Source organism: Papio anubis, chromosome 14 (assembly GCF_008728515.1).
Source record: "Papio anubis isolate 15944 chromosome 14, Panubis1.0, whole genome shotgun sequence".
Lineage (NCBI taxonomy): Eukaryota > Metazoa > Chordata > Mammalia > Primates > Cercopithecidae > Papio > Papio anubis.
In genome coordinates, this window is record NC_044989.1 from 55923321 (window position 1) to 55946501 (window position 23181).

At 42.5% G+C, this 23181-nt stretch overlaps 3 pseudogenes; all 3 read right to left on the reverse strand.

The window, feature by feature from the left end:
* Nucleotides 1-570: 570 nt before the first annotated feature.
* On the reverse strand, nt 571-2041 carry LOC101026488 (annotated as a pseudogene).
* An 8279-nt stretch (nt 2042-10320) lies between these two features.
* LOC116270383 lies at nt 10321-10421 on the reverse strand (annotated as a pseudogene).
* A 5005-nt stretch (nt 10422-15426) lies between these two features.
* Nucleotides 15427-15525, reverse strand: LOC116270390 (annotated as a pseudogene).
* Nucleotides 15526-23181: the final 7656 nt, after the last annotated feature.

Genomic DNA, 23181 nt, shown 5'->3' on the forward strand with positions numbered 1-23181 from the left:
ATGTTGTGTTAGCAGGCATGAAAACATTAATCTCCTTGTATACCTCCAACAGGGCTCTTAGGTGACCAGGTACATTGTCAGTGAGCAGTGTGATTTGTATTTATTTATTTATTTTAGATGGAGTCTCATTCTGTTGCCCAAGCTGGAGTGCAATGGCGCGATCTCAGCTCCCTGCAACCTCTGCCTCCCCAGTTCAAGTGATTCTCCCGCCTCAGCCTCCTGAATACCTGGGATTACCCACACATGCACCACCATGCCTGGCTGATTTTTGTGTTTTTAGTAGAGATGGGGTTACTCCATGTTGGTCAGGCTGGTCTCGAACTCCCGACCTTGTGATCCGCCCGCCTCGGCCTCCCAAAGTGCTGGGATTACAGGCGTGAGCCACTGCACTGGGCCCTAGCAATGTTATTTTGAAAAGAATCTTTTTTCTCCTGAGCAGCAGGTCTCAACAGTGGGCTTAAAATATTCAGTAAGCCATGCTATAAACATATGTACTGTCAGGCAGGCTTTGCTGCTCCTTTAATAGAGCACAGGCAGAGTAGATTTAGCATAATTCTTTTTTTTTTTTTAACTAGGCAAAGAACTTTATTAACCTTGGTTTCAAACTTGATTCCCAGACTTCTTTGGCTTAATTAGCTGCGAAGAATGAATTGCGTATAAGCAAAAACTGAAAAGAGCTGCAGTGTCCAAGGGGCTTGGGCTTAAAAATATTAGAGATCTAGATTTTATCAGATTCATAAACAAAAATTTCTTAAAAAGCAGTCATAATATAAAATAGCAGCTCCCAGTAACTTCAAGTTTTATCTTCAGAAGTTGACTCAATTCAGTTTGCCTCATTCTTGGAAGCCTCATCTAAATTCTCCACAATATCTGGAACTTCATCATCATCCTCCTCTCCACTAGCAAGTGGTGCTTTTCCATCCACAGATTGTTTGGGCAGAGCTTCAGTCAGTCTCCTTAAACTAGTCAGACTGCCTGCAACAAGCTCGTTTAAGATGCTGGGTAGCGTTTCTGTCAGCTGCTTTGTCTCAGCATGGCTTGTAATGAATGGTGAAAGTGTTCACTGCCAGAGATGCCTGAACCTTAGGGTGGTTAAAGTGGTCACTGTTCCTTGGTTTGTAAACATATTCGACTCTTCAATACCGGAGATACTGCTTACCCCTAACTTCTTTAAGGAGAACTGAAGTTTTTTAACATCCACTGCGGCTGCTCTATGAACCACCGTCTTTCTGCGAGAAGTTCCTTTCCCACCAATGCGCACTTGTGCCTGCAGTTTGTGAGTTTTTCCTGGTTCATGATTGTTTCATCTTGTCGGAGAGGATAAGGGGCTGCCTGGGGGACTAGGATTCGTGCTCAGCGGGTCTTGGGTGGACCAGCTGAGATTAGGCGCACACACCAATTTAGCGTAATTCTTAAGGGCCTTAAAATTTTTGGAATGCTAAATGAGCATCGGCTTCAAGTTAAAGTCACTAGCTGCATTAGCCCCTTCCAGGAAAATCAGTCTGTTCTTTGAAGCTAGGCATTGACTTCTCTCTAGCTATGAAAGTCCTAGAAGGCATCTTCCTCTCATAGAAGGCTGTTTCATACACATTAAAAATCTGTTGTTTAGTGTAGCCACCTTGATCAATAATCTTAGCTAGGTCTTCTGGATAATTTGCTGCAGCTTCTGTACTAACACTTGCTGTTCACCTTGCACTTTTATGTTATGGAGAAAGCTTCTTCATGAAATTTCATGAACCAACCTTCACTAGCTTCCACCTTTTCTTCTGCAGTATCCTTACCTGTCTCAGCTTCACAGAACTGAAGAGAGTTAGGGCCTTGCTAACTCTCTTCCCTTAGGTTAAGGGAATGATGTGGCTCGGTTGATCTATCCAGACCACTAAAACTTTCTCCATATTGGCAACAGCCTTTCTCACTTTCTCACATTCTCACTTTCTTATTTGCGTGTTAATTTCTTTCAAGAACATTTCTCAGACAGTGCAGTGGCTCATGCCTGTAATCCCAGCACTTTGGGAGGCGAAGGTGGGCACATTGCTTGAGCCCGGGAGCTTTTGACCACCCTGAGCAACACGCAGAGGCCCAGCCTCTACAAAAAATTTAAAAATTAGCCAGGCATGGTGGCTCACGTCTGTGGTCCCAACTACTTGGGGTAGGCCAAAGTAGGAAGATGGCTTGAGCTCCAGAGGTCAAGGCTACAGTCAGCCATGATCATGCCACTGCATTCCAGCCTGGGTGACAGAGCAATACCCTGTCTCAAAAAAAAAAAAAAAAGAAAGAAAAAAGAAAAGAACTTTTCCTTTTCATTCACAACTTGACTGTCTGGCACAAGAGGCTAGCTTTTGGCCTATCTTGGCTTTTAACATGCTTTGAGAAAATGACAACTAACATTAACCTTAGTCATAAAATTAATCATTCCTGGCTTTTGATTTAAAGTGAGAGACATCCAACTCTTTCTTTCAGTTGAATACTCAGAGGCTGTTGTAGGGCTATTAAATAGACTAATTTTAATATTGTTCTCTCACAGGAAGGCTGGAGGAGAAAGAGAGAGAGAAGGGAGAATAGACAGTTGGTGGGACAATCAGAACACACACAACCTTTATTGACTAAATTCACCATGTTATATGGATGTGGTTTGTGGTGCCCCAAAACAATTAAAATAGTAACATCAAAGATCAGTGATCAAAGCCAGCCATGGTGACATGTGCCTACAGTCCCACCTACTTAGGAGGCTGAGGCAGAAGGATCACTTGAGGCCAAGAGTTTGATGCCTTGGCCTCCCAAAGTGCTGGAATTACAGGCACAAGTCACCATGCCAAGCCTGAAGAGTTTATTTTGTGTTAAATAACTTAAATGTATTATTATAAACCTTCCCACAAATAAAACCTTGGTCCCACATGGTTTCACTGGTAAGTTCTTCCAAACATTTAAGGAAGAAATAATACCAAGCTTACATATATTTTGTAGAAAGAATAATAGTACCCCAAAGATATATACCTCCCAATCCCTGAAAACTGAATATGTTACTTTCCAAGGGGAAAAAGACTTGGCAGATGTGACTACATTAAAGATCCTGAGATGGAAAGAGTATGCTGGATTATCCAGGTGGGCTCAGTGCAATCACAAGGGCCCTTATAAAAGGAGATAAGTGTGTCAGTTAGAGAGTGAGAGAAATTTGAAGATGTTATACTGTCAACTTGGAAGATAGAAGATCTTCAAAGGGATCATGAACCTTGAAATATAGATAGCTTCTAGAAGTAGAAGCTGGAAAAGGCAAGGAAACAGAGTTTCCCTCAGAACCTCCAGAAGGAATACAGCCTGCTAGCCTATTTTGGACTTCTGATCCCCAGAACTAAAAGATAATATATTTGCATTGTTTCAAGCTATTAAGTTTGTGGTAATTTGCTACGGCAGCAATAGGAAACTAATACTGGTGGCGGCGGCAGCCCATCTAGAGTGGCTGCTTCCATGATGGTTGCAGGAGGGAGGCGCTGCCCAGCCTCCTTGGGTGCCGCTGCAGCTGCTCTGGTGCAGTGCCAGACTCCAGCATCTCTGTGGTCTTGAGTGCCCAGGAAGACCTCCCTTCCCCCTGCAGGCTCAGAAGTGGTTGCTCTCATTGCCTGGTTTCTCCTGCTGTCAGTGCCTGCTCCCATCTCGGAGGTGTGGCTGGGACTGCACACTCCATGGAGCTGGCGGGAGCCAGGGACAAACAGGAGCCTCACCCCTTCTGAGTTAGCGAGGCAAGATCTCCCTGGGTGCAGCTGCAGCTGCCCAAGCCTGGTTTCGGACCTAGGCATCTCTGTGCTCTTGGGGGCCCAGGAAGGCACCCCACAGGATCGAAGTGCCTGCTCCCATTGCCTGGCCTCTCCTTGTTCCCAGTACCCACTGCAATTGTGGAGCAAGGTTGGGGCCAAGTCCAGGAACTGTCACAGTCCAGCCAGGTGGACACATGCTTGGGGAAGCCCTGACATGCCAGCCCCCTGCTGCCTCAGTCCCTTCCAGACTTTGGGCACCCATGAGTGCAGGAGGGAAGCCGAGGGGAGGCTGAGGGCAGCTCAGCATTGGCTTGCAGGTGTCCCTTGGCATGAATAGCCTGTGAAACATGAACAGCAGAGGGAGGCAGACAGGCTCCTGGGCAGAAGGGAGCAGGAACCTGGTGAAGCCCCACCTTTAGGCAGGGGAAGGCCTGAAAGCTGGGGGCTGGGCTGCCAGTCCTGTGTACTGGAGGCAGAACTCATGGCACCTTTTCCTGGGCTCACCCATGGCTGCCCGTGGACCAATCAGCATGCATTTTGCCCCTCTGAAGACCATAAAAACCCCTAGACTCAACAACAGCAGGGCAGATACTGGGAAAACCAGCTGCAGAGAGGAGCTACCTTCTCCAGGGCCTCCTCTCCACTGAGAGCTGCAGACAATGGGATGACCAGCTACAGAGAGGAGCCACCCTCTCTGCTAAGGGCTGAATGTTTGTCAGGACAACCTGCCTGCAGACAGGAGTCACCCACTACAGGTCTCCTCTGAGCTGTTCTAATACTCAATAAAGCTCCTCTTCATCTTGCTCACCTTTCACTTGTCTGTGTACCTCATTCTTCCTGGACACAGGACAATAACTTGGGCAAAGGTGCCACCAACTGCAGAGATTTCTGGCCAGAAAAGCCATACCCCAAAGATCCTGTGACAATACAGTATATATTTTCAAAGAATAAAAAAAGAGAAAACATTTTCTAACTCTTTATATAAAGCTAATATAACCTTGATTTTTCTTCCTTCTTTCTTTCTCTCTCTCTCTCTCTCTCTTTCTCTCTTTCTCTCTTTCTTTCTTTCTTTCAAGTTTTTTCCATTGCCCAGGCTGGAATGCAGTGGTGTAATCACTGTGCACTGTAGCCTTGACCTCTCGGGCTCAAGCAAGCCTCCCACCTCAGCCTCCTGACTAACTTGGACCACAGGCGTGCACCATCATGCCTGGCTAATTTGTTTTTAAATTTTTCTTGATTTAGCGATGGGGTCTTGCTATGTTGCCCAAGCTGCTCTCAAGCTCCTGGGCTCAAGCAATCCTCCCCGCTCAGCCTCCCAAAATACTGGGATTACAGGCATGAACCACCATGCCCAACCAAGAGCTGGATTTTACATAATATAATGCCAAATGGTTCCAATTTGATCTATTTTTTGAAACGAAATAGTTTTTTACTTTTCAGTTTGTAAATTTTCAAACATACGTAAAAGTAGATAAAATAGTATAATAAACCCATGACTTAGGTTTAACAGTGGTTACTATTTTGCTGATTTTGCTTTATCTATTTACACCTCCCTCCCCCACTTTTTGTCTCCTTTTGCTGATGTACTTTATTTTTATTTTTTTATTTTTTTAAGACAGAGTCTCACTCTGTTGCTCAGGCTGAAGTGCAGTGGTGCGATCTTTGCTCACTGCAACCTCTGTCTCTTGGATTTAATCAATTCATGTGCTTCAGCCTCCCAAGTAGCTGGGATTACAGGCATGGGCCACCACATCCAGCTAATTTTTGTATTTTCAGTAGAGATGGGGTTTTGCCATGTTGGCCAAGCTGGTCTTGAACTCCTGGCTTCAAGTGATCATCCTGCCTTGACCTCCCAAAATGTTGACGTTACAGGCGTGAGCCCTAGCACCTGGCCTTGCTGATGTACCTTAAAGCAAACCTCAGACATGCCATTTCAGCCACAAATACTTCCAATATGCATCTCTAATGCAAAAGGACTTTTTTCATAGAAACTTTTGAAATCTTCAAAAGTGATGTTTAAATGTGTCTGAATGATTCATCAATAAGCGTTTTAAAAAAGAAGAAAATAGGCCAGGTGTAGTGGCTCACACCTGTAATCCCAGCACTTTTGGAGGCCAAGGCAGGTGGATCACCTGAAGTCAGAAGTTCAAAACCAGCCTGGCCGGCTGGTGAAACCTCATCTGTACAAAAATACAAAAATTAGCTGGGCGTGGTGGCGGGCACCTGTAATCTCAGCTACTCGGGAGGCAGATGTTGCAGTGAGCTGAGATTGCACCACTTCACTCCAGCCTGGGTGAGAGAGCGAGACTCCATCTCAAAAAAAAAAAAAAAAAGTAAATGTGGAGAAAGTCAGTTGGTCAATCCAGTTGAAAGGTATACAGGTGTTCCTTTGCACAATTCATGTAATTTTTCTACAGAAATTTTTCAATGAAAAATTGGTTATTCAACAAGTGTTTTCCTTTAGCACTTTCAGTTCATCAGTACCTAGTTAGCAATTCTTTTTTATTTTTATTTTTTTGAGACTGAGTTTCGCTCTTGTTCCCCAGCCTGGAGTGTAATGGCAGGATCTTGGTTCACTGCAATTCTGCCTCCCAGGTTCAAGCGATTCTCCTGCCTTAGCCTCCCCAGTAGCTACAAGTGTGTGCCACCACGCCCAGCTAATTTTGTATTTTTAGAAGCGATGGGGTTTCATCATGTTGACCAGGCTGCTCTTGAGCTCCTGACCTCAAGTGCTCTGCCCGCCTCAGCCTCCCAAAGTGCTGTGTACAGGCGTGAGCCACCGCACCTGGCCAGCAATTCTTTACATAAATAATCATAATTTTTTATAATTGGTTTTTTGTTGTTGTCTTTGATGGAGTCTTGCTCTCTCACCCAGGCTAGAGTGCAGTGTTGCAATCTTGGCTCACCATAACCTCTGCCTCCCAGGTTCAAGTGATTCTCCAGCCTCAGCCTCCCGAGTAGCTGGGACTACAGGCATCCGCCACCACGCCCAGCTATTTTTTTTTTTTTTTTTTAGTAGAGATGAGGTTTCACCAAGTTGGCCAGGCGGGTTTAGAACTCCTTACCTCAAGTGATCCACCCGCCTCAACCTACCAAAGTCCTAGGATTACAGGCATGAGCCGCCGCACCCGGCTTCAAATTAGTTTTGAAAATATAACTGATGTGAGCTCTGCCTCTTGAGTGCTGGCATGAGCCTTGAAGGAAATGTATTATAAGGATTCAAATGTGTCTTGTGGAATCCCACGGCAGAAGTCCTCAGAAAGAGCATGAGATAAGAAAATGGTTATCAACTAGGATCCCAGAAAGTGCCTTCTCATATCCTGCCCCTGCTTCTCTGGTCTCATTTCTCTGCCTTGCAACTGTCTCTACTTTTCAATTCATACATCAGGTTACAGCTGTATCTCAGCTTTGAAGTTTTAAAATTTCTTTCACTCAGGAGAATAGCTCAGTCTGAATAAGAATATTATGGTCCCAGTTTCAAATTCCTGGTAGAAAGAATCTGATGTCCCAGTTTGGGTCAGATGTCCACACGTGGTCTGATTATCTGTGACCAAGGAATGATGTCATATAGTAGAGATATGGTTGCCTGGAGCCTCTTTAAGGAGGAGGAAGCAAGCTAGGTCTTTGTGAGATAAGCCAACACCCAAAAAGGAGCTAATACAGTTGTTGAGTGGAAACACAAAAGAGTCAAGTATAATGCAATGCCATTTCTGTAAAACAAATCAAAACAAAGCTCTATCTATATACAAATATGTCTATTGCTAATATATATATTAGAAGAGTCTGGAAAGACTTGTAAACAGGAATATATATATTAATATATATTTTTAAAGTTTTCATCATGAAATAATTTTAGACTTACAAATGAATAGCAAAAATAGTACAAAGAATTCTTGTATACTCTTCACCCAACTTCCTCAAATGTTTAATCTTACATAATTGAGTAAAATGATCAAAATCAAGAAAATAACACTAGTAAATGCCACTAATTCATCTATGAACTGCATATAAATTTTGTCAACTGTCCTTATGTGCCCCTTTTCCTGGATCAGGATGCTATTAAAGATCACACAATGCATTTATTTATCTTCTTACTCTTTAATCTGGGATAGTTTCTTAATCTTTCTTTATCTTTTCTGACCTTCACAATTCTGAAGAGTGTGTGCCAATAGTTTTGTAGAGTGTCCTTCACTTTGGGTTTGTCTGATGTTTCTTTTTGATTAAAATCAGGTTATGTATGTTGGCCTCATGGCTGCAATATTAACTTGGATACTTGATTAAGATAGCATCTGCCAGACTTCTCTACCGTAACATTATTTTTCCCTTTGTCATTTAATAAATGTCTTCTGCGGAGATACTGTGACACTATATAAAAAATCCCATTTCTCCTTTTAGCCCACTAGTTTTAGCATTTGTGAATGAGTCTCGCCTGAAACAATTTTTACTCTAGTGTCTGGCAAATGGTAATTTTGTTTCCATCACTTCTTCATCATTTATTACTTGGAATTTTACTGTAAAGAAGAACTTCCTCCACTCCCCCAATGATTTATTTATTCACTTGTTATCACTCTGGACATATGGATATTTGTTTTATTCCATGAGTTACAACCTATTACTATCATTATTTATTTTGTTGCTTAAATTGTCCCTGATTTGTCTTGGGATCTGCTTCAAGTTGGCTCCTATGTTTTTTCAACATGCCCCATCATTTTTTCAGTATTTACTTTTTGGCATCATGACATGTTCCAGGCAGATCTTGGTTTTTCTCTATTCCAGTCCTGGAACCAGACATTTCTTCCAAAATTCTGGTTTTTATTTTCTTTTCTTCTCTTTTTCGAGATAGAGTCTTGCTCTGCTGCACAGGCTAGAGTTCAGTGACGAGATCTGGGCTCACTACAACCTCCACCTCCCGGGATGAAGTGATTCTTGTGCCTCAGCCTCCAAAGTAGCTGGGACTAAAGATGTGCGCAACCACAACCGGCTATTGTCTGGTATTTTTAGTAGAGATGAGGTTTTGCCATGTTGCCAAGACTGGTCTCGAACTCCGGAGCTCAAGTGATCCTCCCACCTTGACCTCCCAAAATGCTAGGATTATAGGTGTGAGCCAATGACCCTGGCTGTCCTGATTTATTTCCTTTTCTCTTTTTTCTTTTGTAAAATTGCATATATAAAACAAGATCTGGCATCAAGCATGTTCATTGCTACTGATATTCCAATACCTGGAGGTAGGTAATATTTTTATCTGCATTTCATAGAAAAAAAATGTGAGGCATGAAGAGGTTAATGCGGCTATTAGGTACTAGAGCCAATATTTGGACCCAAGCAGTCTGACTCGAGAATTCATGTTTTTGTTTTTGTTTCTTCAAGACAGAGTCTCCCTCTGTCGCCCAGGCTGGAGTGCAATGGCATGACCTCGGCTCACTGCAACCTCCGACTCCCAGGTTCAAATGGTTCTCCCTGCCTCAGCCTCCCGAGTAGCTGGGATTACAGGTGTGCACCAACACGCCCAGCTAAATTTTGTATTTTTAGTAAAGACAGAGTTTCGCCATGTTGGCCAGGCTTGTCTTGAACTCCTGACCTCAGGTGATCTGCCCGCCTTGGCCTCCCAAATTGCTGGGATTACAGGTGTGAGTCAACATGCCCAGCCTCTTAAAAGCTTTTTAGTAACTGAGAGAAGTAGAAAAATCATGGTGTCCACATTACATGTGGTCACTACTTGACCTGGCACTTTATATGTGACAGACACTGTGTGGAGTGAGCTATTACCAGCAATCTGTTCATGCTACCCTCCAGTAGGCACAGCACACAGGCTATGTTCCAACTAGGCCATAGGTCTCCTCAAGAGCTAAATACTACATATGACATTTGTTGAATCATTTTACTGTCCACAAGATAAGATATAATCAGAGGTATCATTCATCTGGAAAATCTCTGAGCTTCTTACCTATAGGTGGTGATTAAATGTGTAAACAAGCTGTTTTTCCTAGTCCCAAATTCACCCGATTATAATTAAGGAAATTCGTTTCAGTTGCAATATTCACTGCTATAGCATATTGGTGGCTTTTTCTGAATCAGTGTTAGCCCACATTTGCTTATAAAAATTTTCAGGTTTCCATTTTAGTGGTATTGCTTCAGGAAAAAAATCCAGAAAATTCTGATGCCAGCTATTCTACACAGTTCCATCTACTGAAAAATATAAAGTGGATCAAAGTTTATATATTACAAAATCTTAATGCATGGAAAGCTTGAATATTTCTTGTTTTTCATAACATCCAATTTAACACACATAAGCCAAAGATTCCAAGTATAGAAAGGTAGGAAAAAGAGAACAGGAAGGGCAAACGGGGCTGTGGCAACTACAGTTTTGGGCAGTTTGGTAACACCGCTTCTTCTGCTGCTGCTTTAATAAGGTATATTTGACAAACTTGAACTGTATATATTTAAGGTCTACAATTTGATGTTTTGATACATGTGTGCATTGTGGAATAATCACCACAATCAAGCTAATTAACCATCACCTGACATAGTTATGTTTTTGTGTGTGTACATGATGAGAACACTTCAGATAAAATATACGGACTGCTTTGCAAATTTTCATGACATCCTTGTGCAAGGGCCTTGCTAATCTTCTCTGCATTGTTCCTATTTTATTTATTTATTTATTTATAATTTTATTTTATTTTTGAGACAAGGTCTTGCTTTGTCGCCCAGGCTGGAGTGCAGTGGCATGATCTTGGCTCATTGCAAGCTCTTCCTCCTGGGTTCAAGCGATTCTCCTGCCTCGGTCTCCTGAGTAGCTGGGATCACACGCACGCACCACGATGCCCAGCTAATTTTTGTATTTTTAGTAGAGACGGGGTTTTGCCATGTTGGCCAGGCTAGTCTTGAACTCCTGACCTCAGGTGGTCCGCCTGCCTCGGCCTCCCAAAGTGCTGGGATTACAGGCGTGAGCCGTGGCGCCCAGCCTAGAATTCATGTTCTTGACCACTATGTGTATCTTATTAATAAAACCGAGGAAGCTAGCACAGTATAAACCAATCTTACCCATATATAAATGCAGTTTTCTAACTAGAGATATTAAATAATTAAATATAATACATAAGCAGGAAGTGCATAAAAAAGAATTAAATGTAAAATCTCAAATAATAAAAACAAGGAGAAACTATAAGTGAATATTCAGTCAATCTCAGGCTGAGAGAAAACTCTGTGAGAATACAGCTGTGCACTCCCCAGCTGCATCACTCACTTTAGCATATGCCCCCGACTTTAGCTGTGGCAGGAACCAGTTAAAAAAGGAAGTTGGCACTGTGTGCATTTTTTTCTCAGGAATCACTCCTGGCTTGTCTGACTGTTTGAACTCTCTTTGCATTGCCTTCTCTGTCAGAACGATTAACTTTGAATTAGAGCTTTCTCTTTTTATTTATTTATTGCCCTGTCTGAATTTGGCATCCTGACCCTGGACTATTGGTCTCGGCATTACTGACCCAGAAACTCCATAGGAAACTGACCTGGTAATGATTCTCTTGGCCCCATTCACCACAGCCTCAGGCCCACTTCCAGCCCAGGGACTCAGGGCCCCCCATCTGCCTGAGGCGGGAGTATGTGGTCAAAAAAAGAATAGAAAACACACATCCAAGCAAACATAGGAAAAGATGGACAGGCTTGACTAAACGGTAAAGTGTAAAATGATTATTCTTCAAGATAACATACAATTCTATGATTCTATACACACATATGTCCATGCATGCATATGATAATTGACTTCTCAACTGCTAGTACTATTTGCTCAATACTACTCATTTTTCCATAAATTTATGTTTTGAAAAATGTCAAACTTACAGGAAACTTTAAATAATAGTACAATGAGGCAAGGTGCAGTTGTTCACACCTGTAATCCCAGCACTTTAGGAGGCCCAGGTGGGAGGATAACTTGAGCTCAGGTGTTTGAGACCAGCCTAGACAACATAAGGAGACTGTCTCTACAAAAAATACAAAAATTAGCTGGGTGTGGTGGCAAATACCTACAGTCCCAGGTACTTGGGAGGCTGAGGGGGGAGGATTGCTTGAGCCCAGGAGGTTGAGGCTGCAGTGAGCCATCATTGTGCCACTGCACTCTAGCCTGGGTGACTGCAAGACCCTGTCTCAAAAAAAATAAAAATTAAATAAAATAAAAATTAAAAAGAAGAAGAAGAAAAATAAATAGTACAATGGACACCTTTACATTCTTTACCAAGATTCAGCAATCAAGAATTGACTTTTCCCATCGGATTTTAATATTTATTGTTTCTTCCCAAAAATTCATATGTATTTTGCATCTTGTCACAGGCCATATTTCAGGGGTGCCATAATCACTCCTAGTTTGGTGTTTTTTTAGAAAGACTCAGAAGGCTCAATATCAGGTTATATTCATGGCTAAGACTTACTACAGCAAAAAGTAGACAGCAAAAATTGCAGAAAGAAGATAGGCATTGGGTAAAATCCAGAGAGGTCAGATACACACTTTCAAGTTTTTTCCAACCAGAGCCACACAAGACATGCTTTCCTTCTAGCAGAATCTCTCTACCCAGTGCAAGTCTCAGGGCCCAAGGCTTTTATGGAGGTCTGGTCACATGGGTACATTCTGCTACATGACCATCCTTGACAACTGAAACTCAGGGCTCTAATAATGAAACCTGGCATGCATGATCAGTCTTGATGTCTGCGCAAAGCAATTCTGACAAGCTAGTAGGACATGGTTCATTGCTTTAGGTGCATACAACAAAATCATCAACATTAGCATAAAGAGCCTTCCAAGGGCCACATACCTAGGGTTGACCAACAGTCAATCATGGGTCCAGGTTTCCTTGGAGATATGCAAGGACAGAGCAACCAGAATTGCTGTGTAAACCTCTCATATGATACCTTTGGTTTGTTACATTCCTGCCATTTGAATTGCCTTTTCCAGAAGCCTAGTTCAAATTCTACATTCTCTCCAGCATCTGCCCAAGGCCCTTCCTGGAGAAGCTACTTCCTAAACATATGCTCAGTGAAGGAACCTTGAGTGATGTCTTCACAGAGCTATTCAACCCAGGGATCTCTTCCTTTTCAGTGAATTTCCCCTTATTTTATAATTAGTCATATAATGCCTAGGAATAGCTCTTGTGTTATTATCTGATATTGTCATTTAATTTTTCAAGTTTATATTTTCTCCTTAACCACAGGCTAAACAACAATCATCTTTTAGGTCACTTTGTATATATTTTGCTGCTCCTAGAACAAAATATAACACTTAATAAATACTTATTGATGCTAATTGATAACTGGTTCAAAAACTACCCTCCTGCAACTTAGTCTTTAATATATAAATAATAAAGAGCTGGGCACGGTGCCTCACACCTGTAATCCCAGCACTTTGGGAGGCTGAGGCGGGAGGATTGCTTGAGGCCAGTAATTTGAGACCTGCCTGGGCAACACGGTGAAACCCTGTCTCTACTAAAAATACAACAATTAGCCGGGCATGGTGGTGGGTGCCTATAATCCCAGCTACTTGAGGGACTGAGGCAGGAGGATCACTTGAGCCTTGGAAGTCGAGGCTGCAGTAAGCTGAGATCATGCCACTGCACTCCAGCCTGGGTAACGAAGTGAGACTCAGTCTCAAAAAACAAAACAAAACAAAAAAAGGGATAAAGAAAATGAGGCTGTTTTAACCCAGCTAACACCTAGGTTTGACCACTGGGTGAAAGGAGTCATTGCAACAGTGGTGGTCTACTAAGTTGATTTATTGCTGCAAGAGAAGCCTGTACATCAGGTACTTCTCCATGCTCAAGTCCCTTGCTTGGGCAGTTCTACAAGCCATCAGGAGAGTGCTTGTAACTAATTAGAATGATGCCTCTCAATCTGTAGCATGCACTGGGAGCACCTGGAGGGCTTGTAGGACACAGATTTCTGGCCCAGCTCCCAGAGTTTCTGATTCAGAAGGTCTGGTGTGGGGCCAAATAACTTGCATTTTTAACAAGCTCCCAGGTGATACTGATTCTGCTGATCCCATACCATACTTTGAGTCGCAAGGTCCTAGTATATCATTCACACACACTCAACAGTGTATGTTTTCAGTACTCTAAGTGCAATTCTTAGCGATCGGCTAGGCCGTAGTAGAATTTTGACTTTATCACACACTGTTCCACCTTTATATGTCTTGTCTACTTACACACAGCCACTATTTTTCATCTAAGAATAGTAATTTTTTTTTTTTTTTTTGCTATAATGGCACTCCTCTTCAGAATATATTCAATGATGGAATTTCATGCCAGAAAATTGTTGTGTATCAATTATTATAACAGTTTCTGTTATAAAGAATTAAAATTGCAAAGGATACCATCTGTCCATTTTAAAATCCACACTGCTATAAATTAGTCATCATAATGTAATGGTCAAGTATCATACCACAATTTACTATTGTCTGATAGTGTTCTTGAAACTTGTTCTCTTTGTTCCTCTTTGAAGCTTTTTTTTTTTTTTTTTGAGACAGATTTCGCTCTTTTGCCCAGGCTGAGAGTTAAGTGGTGTGATCTTGGCTCGCCTGCAACCTCCATCCCCTGGGTTCAAGAGATTCTTCTGCCTGCAATCATGCCCATCTAATTTTTGTATTTTTGGTAGAGATAGCGTTTCGCCATGTTGGCCAGACTGGTCTTGAATTCCTGACCTCAGGTGATCTGCCCGCCTTGGCCTCCCAAATTGCTGGGATTACAGTTGTGAGCCACCATGCCCAGCCTCTTAAAAGCTTTTTAGTAACTGAGAGAAGTAGAAAAATCATGGTGTCCACATTACATGTGGTCACTACTTGACCTGGCACTTTATATGTGACAGACACTGTGTGGAGTGAGCTATTACCAGCAATCTGTTCATGCTACCCTCCAGTAGGCACAGCACACAGGCTATGTTCCAACTAGGCCATAGGTCTCCTCAAGAGCTAAACACTACATATGGCATTTGTTGAATCATTTTACTGTCCCCAAGACAGAGATATATTTATCAGGGGCATCATTCACCTGGAAAATCTCTGAGCTTCTTACCTATAGGTGGTGATTAAATGTGTAAACAAGCTGCTTTTCCTAGTCCCAAATTCACCCAATTATAATTAAGGAAATTCATTTTGGTTGCAATATTCACTACTATAGCATATTGGCGGCTTTTTCTGAATCAATGTTAGCCTACATTTGCTTATAAAAATCTTCAGGTTTCCATTTTAGTGGTATTGCTTGAGGAAAAAAATCCAGAAAATTCTGATGCCAGCTTTTCTACATGGTTCCATCTACTGAAAAATATAAAGTGGATCAAAGTTTATAAACTACTAAATCTTAATGCATAGAAGCTTGAATATTTCTTGTTTTTCATAACATCCAATTTAACACACATAAGCGAAAGATCCCAAGTATAGAAAGGCAGGAAAAAGAGAACAGGAAGGGCAAACGGGGCTGTGGCAACTATAGTATTGGGCAGTTTGGTAACACCGCTTCTTCTGCTGCTGCTTTAATAAGGTATAATTGACAAATTTGAATTGTATATATTTAAGGTGTACAACTTGATGTTTTGATACATGTGTGCATTGTGGAATAATCACCACAATCAAGCTAATTAACCATCACCTGACATAGTTATGTTTTTGTGTGTGTACGTGATGAGAACACTTCAGACAAAATATATGGACTGCTTTGCAAATTTTCATGACATCCTTGTGCAAGGGCCTTGGTAATCGTCTCTGCATTGTTCCTATTTTATTTGTTTATTTCAGACAAGGTCTCACTTTGTCACCCAGCCTGGAGTGCAGTAGTGCAATCTTGGCTCACTGCAACCTCTTCCTCCTGGGTTCAAGTGATTCTCCTGCCTCAGTCTCCCGAGTAGCTGGGATAACAGGTGCACACCACCACACCCAGCTAATTTTTGTATTTTTAGTAGAAACGGGGTTTCACCATGTTGGCCAGGCTGGTCTCAAACTCCTGACCTCAGGTGATCTACCCGCCTCAGCCTCCCACAGTGCCGGGATTACAGTCATGAGCCACCACATCCGGCCTGTTCCAATTTTAGTATATGTGCTTCCAAAGCAAACACCTTACCCTTCTTCTCACAACAGTACTCCCCAACCCACAAAACATAAGGTCAGCAACCCAGATTTAGACCGAACCTCAACTTCCTGGCCAGAGGAATTATCCAAGGATTATTATTAGGGCAGGTGACACAAGTTGAGAAAATCCAAGTTCTTCCCCAGCAGGTACTCGAGGGGCCCTTTGGCTCTGGGGTCACAGAGCTAGATGAAGTGAAGCCAGAGGGGCTTGCACACCTCATGAAAAGGCCTAGCAGAAATAGAAGAGAATGAGGCCAAAACCCAGAGAAATAGACCTGTGAGGATATACACACAAAGCAGAGGGACAGAGAAAAAGAGAATGAGAAGACCTTTCAATGTCCTTGAGTCCCGGGGTTCAGAGTAGCTACGGTCAGGGCCTTCCCTATTCTCCCCAGGAACATGAACCACTAAATGTTGTTTTTGCTTAAATTATTTTGAGTAAAATTTCTGCTCCTTGACTAATAGTAAGGCATATTACATTTTATCTATTTCTGAGTAATGGCAACTATTTTTAAAATCAATCTTACTCCCACACCTAGGAGGAAAAAAAATACTGTCAGATATGAAATTAGGTTTAAACATTAATAGCTAAAGGTGTCTGAGATTTTTGTCTGGAATTCGCTAGTAAAAATGCTATTTTGAAGTGTATGTGTGTAAATTAATCCACACCCTGGGGACAATTGTTTAACATTTTTAACACCCAGGTCAGGAGTCTACACCTGAGGCGGAGTGAATAACTAGACATCTAAGGGCCTTAATCTGTTGGCCACCCTCCAAAGGAGGCAGGTGTAGAACTTTAGATATCTCACTTTCTGAACCTGCACCATAAACGATGTTGCATTTTTTCATAGTGAAATGAGCAGTATTCAAGATATACTGCCAGATGCCTAGCAGCCTTTTTTTTTTTTTTTTTTTTTTTTTTTTTGAGATAGAGCCTTGCTCTGTCATCCAGGCTGGAGTGCAGTGGTGCGATCTTGGCTCACTGCAACCTCCACCTCCTGGGTTCAAGCGATTCTTGTGCCTCAGCCTCCTGAGTAGCTGGGATTACAGGCACACACCACCATGCCCAGCTAATTTTTATATTTTAGTAGAGACGGGGTTTCACTATGTTGGGCAGACTGGTCTCAAACTCATGACAAGTGATCCGCCCGTCTCGGCCTCCTAAAGTGCTGGGATTACAGGCATGACCCACCACACCTGGCCTAACAGCCTTTTAAGTAGCATCAAGGTCTAGAACTTGTTTACTTCCATGTTACCCTTCCTAATACTGGATTCTTTCACCTGAAGTGACTGGAAGGTTAGCTTGTCTTCTGTGAGAATAAAGTTGCTTTGACATCCAAGTGAATCTTCCATGCAAGGTATTTGTTAGAGTGCCAAGAAACGGGTATGGACTTCACTGACTTTATAGGAATCATTTGTACGACTGCTTTCTTTTGGCCTGTTTGTTAATACTGGTGTGTAGAAAATTTAGATCTGAGATTAGTTTTCATTATAATAAATCATAATAACAATGTTGTAGAAGAGGAAGCATGACTCCCTCCTATCTCCAATCTCTGAAAGTATTTTTACTATAGGAAATGGACAGTCCCTGAATGGACAAATTGGCTTAGGTCAAGTCTTAAGGGTGAGAGAAGCTGCTCAATGACCTCTTATGACCTAGATTCTCAAACACTCCCTGGGTTTTCATCCAGTCTGGTTTCCTACTCTTCCTTCTAGACTGACCCTTCTATGAGCTCTTCTTCTTGGTTCTAATCCAGTTTAGTTCCTGGTATTAGAGGCCATGTTTGCTTGCAGCCCACCTCTGGTTTTAGACTTAGGCCAACTCACACCCACATTTGAATGCCACATAGCTCTATTCCTCCCCTATACTCCTAGGCCTGTTTCATTTTGCTTAAAGAAAGTGTTTATTTCTCATTTGCATGTGCAAAGTCTTTATTATTGTACATATTACTTGCAACTATCTGTCCGAAATTAGAGTATCTTGTACTTTAACATAAAGACAGAATGACAGAATTTTTTAAAGAGAGTAAAAGCACATTCCACGTATGTAAGTGAAGTTTTAAAAAGTCTTTAATTCAAAATAACATTTCACCATGTAATTTCTTAAGTTTCAGCCATAGGTATGTGTTCTTGAAGTACAGACACTTCTTTTTTTTTTTTTTTTTGAGAGGGAGTTTTGCTCTTGTTGCGCAGGCTGGAGTGTAATGGCATGATCTCAGCTCACTGCAACCTCTGCCTTCCAGGTTCAAGCGATTCTCCTGCCTCAGCCTCCCAAGTAGCTGGGATTATGGGCATGCCCCACCACACCCAGTTAATTTTTTGTATTTTTAGTAGAGACAGGGGTTTACCATGTTGGCCAGGCTGGTCTCGAACTCCAGACCTCAGGTGATCCACCCACCTTGGCCTCCCAAAGTATTGGGATTACAGGCATGAGCCATTGTACCCAGTTGAGACTTTTCTTTTTAAGAGGCAAGCTAGTTTATTGATATAGTAGTTCCTGTCTAATTCTTAGACACTCAATTTAAGAGATTGAAAAGAATGGAAAGATAGTTCCAGCCCCATCAGGAAAACTATATTTGTGAGAAGCTAAAAATGGGTTCATTTTTATTATTGGCCTGAAGAAAAAATACACAAGGAACCAACAAGGAATTAAACTAAGCTGCCCCCAAAGGAATGGAGAGGAGGGTTTGATTTTAGCAGAGACCTGTGTCCCACTTACAAACGATGTGTGGATGAAGAAATGCCTACATGGGGTATATAGCCACCGGTGCGGTGGCTCACACCTGTAATTCCAACACTTTGAGAGGCCGAGGTGGGTGGATCACAAGGTCAGGAGTTCGAGACCAGCCTGTCTAACATGGTGAAACCCTGTATCTACTAAAAAATACAAAAATTAGCCAGGCATGGTGGCGGGCGCCTGTAATCCTAGCTACTTAGGGGGCTGAGATGAGAGAATTGCTTGAACCTGGGAGGTGGAGGTTGTAGTGAGCCAAGATTGCCCTACTGCACTCCAGCCTGAGCAAGAGAGCAAGACTCCGTCTCAAAAAAAAAAAAAAAAAAAAAAGTCTACATGGGATCCCAAAGTGAGTGGACGCTAGGCATTGTGGCTTGGGAGCACTGGGAGAGTTGCCCAAGCTTGGCATGGAGAGAGTGGAACCACCTTTCAAATGACCATGAAGTGGCAACAATGGCCTGAAGACCAGGGTTCTTCCCTGAATATTCTGGAGTGTGTAAACTTCCCTTTCACTATTCCATCATTACTCCAAGATTGTGGTAATATGTATTGCACATCTGTGTTATGGAGTAAGTTCACACCTATCACAAGTAAATACACAATTTTTAAAATCTAGATTAAGCTATTTACAATATATCTAAACCAATAATGACTACTTGAGGATATTCTCTTTAAATAATATTCATTACAGAAGGCTGAGTCTACATGAGGCAGATGCGCACTTTGCCTACTATATCAGCATTTCCTAAGCAGCCTGCTTGGTGCTAGCTCACAGATATTGACTGCCCTCGGTCCTTGAGACAGTTGGTTGCTTTGGGTGATTATCTTCAGCTGTAAGCAGCCTCTTCCTCTTGCCCCAGTGAAACCGCCTTTGCAAAATTATGACTGAGACAGTGAAAGAGGTCCAACTTAAACGACTCCATCTTGCCTCTAACCTCCAAGCTGTGCTTGTTCATTCCTGGATACAGGCTGAATTAACTTTGAGAGGAACTTAGTTTATCTTTTAAAACAAAGATGATAGTAGCCTTTTCCCAGGACAAACTTCCTTCTTGCCCGGGGATTGTACTACTAACATTAGCCACAAAATTTAAAATTATGGTTTAGGAGTCACGTAGCTGGAGGCTACAAGATTCTGACCCTCCCTAAACTGCTCCTAAGATCAGTGCTTGAGGTGTTTTGCAGACTCTACCCTGGATGGATCTACCAGCACCACCCGGATCGAGAAACCGGCCATCTGATCTTGTGACTCCCCCTACCCAAGAACTGACTCAGCACAAGAAGACAGGGACGCCCCATGATTTCACCTACGACCCAACCAATAAGCACTCCCCAACTCACTGCCCCTCCCCTCCCACCAAACTGTCTTGAAAAACTTTGATCCCCAAATGTTCCGGGAGACTGATTTGAGTAATAGTAAAACTCCAGTCTCCTGCTCAGCTGGCTCTGCATTAATTATTCTTTCTGTATTGTGATTCCCCTGTCTCGAGAAATCTCTGCTCTGTCTAGGCAGCAGGATAAGGTGAACCCATTGGGTGGTTACAAATTGGGTAAAGTCAACCCACTGGGCAGTTACACCAGTGTGCTATACAACTACTGTATTATCATTTCTGTGTGTGCCGTTTGTGTTGGAAGCACTGGTTCATATATCTGTAACAGTTTAGTGCAAGAGGCAAAATGTTTCTTTAGCTGCATCTCTCCTACTGACAAAACAAATTTAAACAGTAACTGCCTGCATTCAAGAAATACTTTATCAGATGTAAGCACAGAGCCAGAGTTAAAGCAAGATTTAGCCTAGGAGACTCAGAGACTTGGTACAGTTTCTGGATAGCTCTTCTATTCAGAAGTAAAGATGTTAGATATTTTTTGGAAACAGTTTTGTTCTAGTTCTACAGTCATAGAAAAGTGGAGACTAATGGCTGAACAGAACTAAAATTCAGAAACAGCAGAAATAAAATTGAAGAATTGAGTTCAACCATTCTTTCCTCCCAGGGAGGTCAAACCTACCATAGGGTATCTGATTCACTCAGGGATTCTATCTGAAGTTCAAGTTCTTTCATTCATTCATCTGAAGTGTCCCGATTCAAGAGGGTCAGGCTTTTTGTACTTTCTGTTTCCCTGCAATTTGAGAGCCAGCAGTACTAGGGCAGTGATTTTTTTTTTTTTTTTTTTTTTTTTTTTTTTTTTTTACTCTGGCTGCATGCACATTGAAAGTACTTAGAGATTTTTTTCCCCCTAACAATCTGTGCCTGGGTCTTACCCTAAACCAGTGATTCTGAAATGTGGTTCCCAGACCAGCAGCCTCAGCACTGCCTGGTAACTTACTAGAAACGTGGATGTTGGCCCCCACCCCAGCTCTACTGAATCAGAAATTCTGAGGTTGGTGCCCAGCAACCAGGTGATTTTGATGCAACCTAAATTTAAGAACACTTGACCTAGACTAATTAAATCAGAATCTCTAAAGTGAAGCCTGAGAAAATGATCATTTCAAGTGATTCTAATGTACAGCCAGAGTTGAGACCATTGCCTTGGACAAGTGGAAAGCCCTGGGAACTCAGTAGAATTCCTGGTCTGTCAAGTCTCCATTTTTCACATCAGACCACGCTCCCCACTTCCTGATGCAGGTCCCTTTCCGGGTAAGATTATCAGTAACTCTTTCAGTAGAATTTAGAGTTGACTCCTGAATTTATTTCTGGTCTTGGGCAGATTTCACGTGTTACATCCTTGCCTAAACTGATTACTCACTTGTAAACACCTGTGGAAGTGAACTGCCAGGTTCCACAGCATTTGTTCTCTAAAGCCTTGTAAGAAATGAGAGATGCATTACAAAAGGAAAGTAGAAGGAATGAGGGCTCTTACATTTTAGAGCACAAGTTCTCAATCTTCGCTGTATATTAGAATCACCTTTTAAAAACTCCCATTACAGACCATATACCAGACCAATTAAATACAATATTGTGGGATAGGGTCCAGAAATCAATATTTCTTAAATCTCCTGAGGTAAGTAAAATTGGCCAAGAATTTCACTCTAGCAGGAGAAACTTGACTAAGAGGTTGGTCTTGAACAAGAGATAGGGAGACTGACAGGAGGAAGAAAACCTTCTCAGTGCCAGTGAGGAATTGGTATTCACATGCACACATTCATCCTGTAACCTTTTTAAAAAATACTTTCTTCTCTAACCTTAACACAGAACTAGATGGGCCCCTTTCATACACTCTTAGGTTGCATGAGAGAGGGAGGGAAAGATAAGGAATAGATGAAGCAAGTCTAATGAACCCTTGAAAATTGCTCATCTTGATGATAAGTATGTAGGAGTGTATCGTGCTATTCACTTTTGTGTATATTTGAAAATTTCTAGTAAAAAAATTCAACTAAATTTTTTCAGAAGTGGGGACATTATTAGCAACTTATAGAAATAAAAAGGATTATAAGACTACTATGAAAAATTGTACACCAATACATTGGATAACTTTAACTTGTAGCTTGAAAGTAGGGTAAATAGGGGTCCATTCCAAGATGGCCGAATAGGAACAGCTCCAGTCTGCAGCTCCCAGCGTGATCATCGCAGAAGATGGGCGATTTCTGCATTTCCAACTGAGGTACCTGGTTCATCTCATTGGGACTGGTTGGACAGTGGGTGCAGCCCCCAGAGGGCGAGCTGAAGCAGGGCGGGGCATGGCCTCACCCGGGAAGTGCAAAGGGTCAGGGGATTTCCCTTTCCTAGCCAAGGGAAGCCATGACAGACTAGACCTGGAAAATCGGGACATGCCACCCAAATCCTGTGCTTTTCCAACGGTCTTAGCAAATGGCACACCAGGAGATTATATCCTGCACCTGGCTCTGCAGGTCCCATGCCCATGGAGCCTTGCTCACTGCTAGTGCAGCAGTCTGAGATCAAACTGTGAGGCGGCAGCCTGGCTCAGGGAGGGGTGTCCACCATTGCTTAGGCATGAGTAGGGACACAAAGTGGCCAGGAAGCTCGAACTGGGAGGAGCCCACCGCAGCTCAACGAGGCCTGCCTGCCTCTGTAGACTCCACCTCTGGGGGCAGGGCATAGCTGAACAAAAGGCAGCAGAAACTTCTGTAGACTTAAACATCCCTGTCTGACAGCTCTGAAGAGAGGAGTGGTTCTCCCAGCATGGTGTTTGAGCTCTGAGAATGGGCACACTGCCTCCCCAAGTGGGTACCTGACCTCCATGTAGCCTAACTGGGAGACACCTCCCAGTAGGGGCCGATCGACACCTCATACAGCTGGGTGCCCCTCTGAGACGAAGCTTCCAGAGGAAGGATAAGGCAGCAATATATTTGCTGTTCTGCAGCCTCTGCTGGTGATACCCAGGCAAACAGGGTCTGGACTGGACGTCCAGCAAACTCCAACAGACCTGCAACTGAGCGACCTGTTAGAAGGGAAACTAACAAACAGAAAGGAATAGCATCCACATCAACAAAAAAGACATCCACACCAAAATCCCATCTGTAGGTCACCATCAGCAAAGACCAAAGGTAGATAAAACCACAAAGATGAGGAGAAACCAGAGCAGAAAAGCTGAAAATTCTAAAAACCAGAGCACCTCTTCTTCTCCAAAGGATCACAGCT